Here is a 5,459-nt window from a genome sequence, read left to right on the forward strand (position 1 = left end):
TAATTAGCTACAACACTAGTGTGAGAAGCAGGATGCTATAAACCCAAGAGCTTCAACAGGAAAAAATAGCCCAGTGAGGAAAGGAAATAAGTAAACTATATGAAATTTAATAAACAGGTAAAATAAAGTGTTGTAAGAACAATAACAACAGTAACACAGATCTCTCATGTATAAACTACAAAAAGAGACTCGTGTCAGCCTGTTCAACATAAAACCATTTGCTGCAAATTTGAACTTTTGAAATTCTACTGATTCAACTACTTCATTAGGATGATCATCCCACAGCTGGAATAAAACTTCTAGAATACTGTGTAGTATTAAGCCTCATGATGGAAAAGGCATGACTATTAGAATTAACTGCATAACTATAGTCTATTTTTATAGCGGTGCATATTTGCACCCACTCACAGGGGTGCCCTTATAGCTAGGAAAGGTTCCTGATACCTGATTGGTCGGAAGTATTTTTGTCCGAACACTTTCATTGTTCTCGAATAATTACCAAGTAATGTGAATCGAAACTTATTTATTAACCTATATTTCTCCATCAGATATATGTTTTGTCAATAAACAATGTGAAAGAATAAATATATTATAAAGAATCGTCTTGGTAAGTTTAAATTTAATAACACAATCCGCCGAAGTCAACGACAGCAGCTTGTTTTCGGATGCACGCTTTGTAATTTTGTAATTTTTCACATATTTTAACGCAAATTGCGATAAATTACACTCAGCATAAGTTAAACATGTTATTATAAACTTTATTTGAATACCAGAATTTTCCAAAATCATGGAATTAATAAAACCCGATATTTGTGAAAACTTATGGGGAGGTAAAAGAACAGCCTGTAGCGGCCTGGCGGGAAAACGATCCCTTCTGACTTGTAGACACAGTTTTTTTTTTTTTCTTTCGTAATATAGTTCGGCCTATTCCTTTCAGTTCGCTTGCATGCTTTATTTAGTTAGCCAGAACAGCCTTCCCGGCCTTATAACTAATTAAATATCATTAGTTTTTGGGCTCAAGCCATGTCGTCCTGATGGAAGGTTCCTTCAGTAGCTTCCTTTGGATATATATAACTACTAAAATATTCCCAGAGAATTAAACTAAAGGTTTTCACAGAATTCTAACTTCTGGAGCGAGTATTCAAAGGGTTAACCTTATAGAATATCGTATACCAACAGGGGACGCATGCACTAACACGTCACATAGCCATCTGCACCCCACCTAGCGTTTACGCTTCGAGGGGAAGATGAGGCGAGTGAATGTGGGAGGTAACTGGGGTGCCGTTCCAAAGATACTCTCCCTTGGACACTGTTACGATACTCGCAGCTGCGTGACGTCACGTCTGTCCTCACCATTCCTCTCTTAGTAGCCATAACGACGATTGTTTTGTTCCCAGTTATCGCTATATTTTGTGTGCATCCTTCAAGATGTCTCAGCCTTCTGCTTCGCCTTCTTCTGGAAAGTTGAGTACCAGGTTCTTGTATTGTTTAAATAAGCTTTGGCCGTCGAGTAACTATTTTTTACGCTAAAATCTTGTGTTTTGTGGCCGAGCTGTGCCTTGCCTCGGGTCACCATTTACGGCGCTGCTGTTCGCTTGCATGCGTTATTTAGTTAGCCAAAACAGCCTTCCCCGACCTTTTAACTGAGATAAATCTTTAGTTATTTAGTCTTCATTATTAGGAATAAGTTATATTATGGCGATAGTGGTCTTCGGCGATCTTAGTTAGTTGACCCCATACTAGCCTTCCAGCCTAGCAAAGGCTACAGCCTAGTGTTCATGTTTGCTTCTGCATGATATAATAAGTATTCCTAGTATTATGTTAATGAAGATATAGGCTCAGTTAGCCAGCATAGCCTTCACGGCCTTATAACTAAATTTATCTTAGGTTATTTAATCTTCAATTTTAGGAATAGTTGATTTATGCCGTTGTGGTCTTCGGCGCTCCTAGCCAGTCGACCCCGTACTAGCCTTTAAGCCTAGCATAGGCCGCAGCCTAGTATTCATATTTACTTCTGCATATGAGTGTTCCTAGTATTATTTTAATGAAGATTTAGGCATTTTTAAACATATACTGTACAACATTCCATGTTGCACATATTTTCGCCTTCGAGAAACCATACAAGGAACGGTGCCTGGTCCAACCAGGCCATACCTAACCTAATGCTGGGATCCTTGTATGCTTCCTCCCTTACCCTAATGTATCTCCCTCTGGGTAGCCTTGCTTTTCCTAGCCCCTTACCCGAAACACTTCTGGTAGGTAAGGTTAGGTAGTTCTTCCCTCTTCCCTCCCATAGTGTATGGGGGGATTTCGGTCAGAACCCCAGAGTACTTATCGTTCATCCCAGTCCACCCCTAAGGAACGTCTTTCCCCTGGGGTATCGACTGAGACTGAAGGTGGGGGGGCCTAGCCCTTCCCCCCTAGACTGCTCTTGGTTGGGACTTGTCCCTTCCTCCTGTAGCATAGCAATATACATCCCCAGCCTTACCTAATCTAGGAGGAGATCTCCTGGTTTAGGTTAAGCCTTGGGGGTCTCTGTTATATTATAGTTTAGTTCAGTACACCAGTTCTGTTCCTACTGTGAGCTAACCTACCCTACGGTTGGAGAGCGCCTCTCTCCTACCTTGGTAGTATAGAAAACAGATTCCCCCACCCTCTGGGAACTTTAGGGTCACGATCCTTTCTGCCCCCTCACCCCCCCCCCTACCCCACTCTATTCTTTGTGTCAGCTTGCCTTCACACCCCTGTCCGCTGTCCTACAATTCCCCCTCAGGGAGAATGCTAGGTTAAGCTGCGTTCTCCTGCCTGGGTGTCCGCTCTGCTACACTTCCCCCTCATAGTCGAACTATGGGGTTGTGTTAGCGGCCGCCCTTCCAGCAGGAGATCACCCTCCCAACCCCCCTGTCTAGAGTGTTCTCTGATACTCCCTTGGATTACCTTGGGCACCCAGCCGTCTGCCGGCTCCCTGCCATGGGATGATAGGGTCCCCCACCCCTATCATGAGTACACTCCTTCCGGAGGAAAGCCGGTTGGGTATCGGACATTACCCTTCCTCCTTCCCTCCTTCTCTTTCTCTCTCCTATCATGGTGCTGGTCCACTGCCCCTGCCTGCCGGCAACCGCCGCCGGCACGTCAGGTAACTTCCTACTATATAGGACCTTCCTATCTCGGGTTTACCTAAGGCAACACCCTGTCAGCTGGCGGGGGCCGCCGCCCCTTTCCGCCGCTAGTCATCAGCACACCCGGTGACCTTCTACTTCATAGGACTTCCTATCTGAGTTCCATCCATGGTGCTAGCCTGCCGGCTGGCGGCGTCCGCCGCCGCTGCCGGCGACTACCACCGTTGCCGGCGGCTACTGCCGCCGGCTGCTGCCGCCGGCTTCTCAGACACCTTCCATCCTATGTACCCAGTAGGTCCACCATCTCCGGCAGCCGGCCTCCGCTCTGCCGGCGACGGCCCCTTTAAGTGTTTCCTACCTCTCTACTACTTAGACCATAGCCTTGACGGATTCACCCCGCCGGTCCAGGCCTCCGGCTTGCCGGAAAAGCGACACGGCTTCCAGGGACAAGCACCCCATCCCCCCGGCTGTCGGCCTCGTGCCGGCAGTCGACCTATACATCCATATAGCCAGACTGATCTTCTTTGCTATCTCATACCCTGAATACAGTCTCTGAGCTGTATGAGTATACCATACAAATTTCCAGCATACTCTGTGCTTCTCAGTGCAGTCTCTTACCGGGACCTTCCCAATATTGAGGGGTTTATCCTTTTCCCCTCCTTTATCTAAGTTCTGAGCGATCTCAGACCTCTACCCTGCAGACAATTCCTTTATAAGGAAGCCTAGGCTGGCTTCCCCATAGGGATATTATTCCCTCTCCTATAACCTCAAGTTTTAAGGAATTGCCAGCAGAAAAGGTCGCGGTACCTGGCTGGACGGGATTCACAAGTATGTGTCTTCCTACTTCTTTTCTAGCTCACCTATCCGGAGCTCACATAACACAATTCTAAGTTAAGAATTAGTTTAAGGAATCTTAATTTAAGAATAATGTAAGTCATGACTATTTCCATGTACTCATGTTCTCTTTCTTTTACAGGAGGAGTATGTGAAATGCAAAAGCCCTTTCTGCTCGGTCCGCCGCCCGGACTTTTACGGGCATGATGCGTGTCGGACGCACGCCCCTTGTACTGCAAAGAAGGGCAATCTCAAATACTGGGATCCAGTCTCCTGCCCAGTCTGCAAAGGCCTCCTTGACGAGGGATTTGACAACCCCCCGTCCTTAGAAGCCAGGGAGAATGCTCGAGAGAAACTGCGCAGGTGGGTGCGTGGTTTCCAGAAAAACGCTGCCGGACCGTATCTCCCCAACGAGAAGATGAGGGCCATCCTTTTTCCGAAAGCGTCGGCAGACTCTGTGATCCCCCAGGATCAGATCCCACTGGTTCAAGTGAACGTTGAACCGGACATCAAGACTACGCTTAGCAAGTGTAGTCTAGACGAGGTGGAGAAGATGTCGGATGTGTCCGACGACACCGAAAGGACCCTCATGGGCGAGGATCCGGAGGATGAAGAGGATCAGGTGGAATACCCTGATTCGGAGGGCGAGGCTGCCCCTCCACCTCCGGCAGCTCCTGTAGTGACCGAGGAGCCAGTCCTTTCTACCTCCGCCGCACCGCAGCCCGTGCTGCCTGTCACCGAAGATGCCATCTGGGTATTAGTGGCCTTAATGGACGAGAGGCTTAGTAAGCATTCCGCCCAGATTACAAGTTGTTTCTTGGAATTGAGGCAACCGAAGAAGATCTCGGTTAAGGATCTTCCTTCCTGCTCGGAGTCTAACCCTTGGAGATACGCCGAGCATATGCCAATCACTACTGGCAAGATTTTCATAAGCGACAAGCTTGGGTCTATCCTCCTGGAAGAAGTGGAATTCTTCCCGAACTTCGAAGCTTACCCGGACTGTTACGTCCGACTTAAGACCGAACCGGCCTCCAAGGAGGAGACTGAGCCGAAGGAGGTGATCGTGTTTGATCACTCTAAGGCCCAAGCTTTACTGGCAGACTGCCTGAAGAGCCGCGGCTTCACCAATTCGAAAATGCCGGCTCTAAGCAAGAAGCACCCGTCCTTTCTTGCTCCCTCTTCCGCATCCTTCCCCTTCGTGGAAAAAGCCTTCCATGCAGTCATGAAGGCGGTAGAAGAGGGAAAACCCTGTCCTACCCTGGAGGAGTGTAGGCCACTCTCCCTTGCCCTTCCCCCCAACGACAAGTTCTGGAAAGATATTCAGTACACCTTCACGACCACCGTCTTCGTCGGGAGCAAGAGACCAAGGAGAGACTGGCTGCCTCCCTGTCTCTCCAGATTCAGCTCGAGGTCATTGCTGGGGACGTTAGGGTCCCGGACCTCTATATGGTTCTGGCAAAAACCCACCTAGTGACCGTGATGAAGGACCTGTACAGCTTCATCAGG

Source organism: Palaemon carinicauda, chromosome 19, assembly GCF_036898095.1.
Source record: "Palaemon carinicauda isolate YSFRI2023 chromosome 19, ASM3689809v2, whole genome shotgun sequence".
Taxonomy (NCBI): Eukaryota; Metazoa; Arthropoda; class Malacostraca; order Decapoda; family Palaemonidae; genus Palaemon; species Palaemon carinicauda.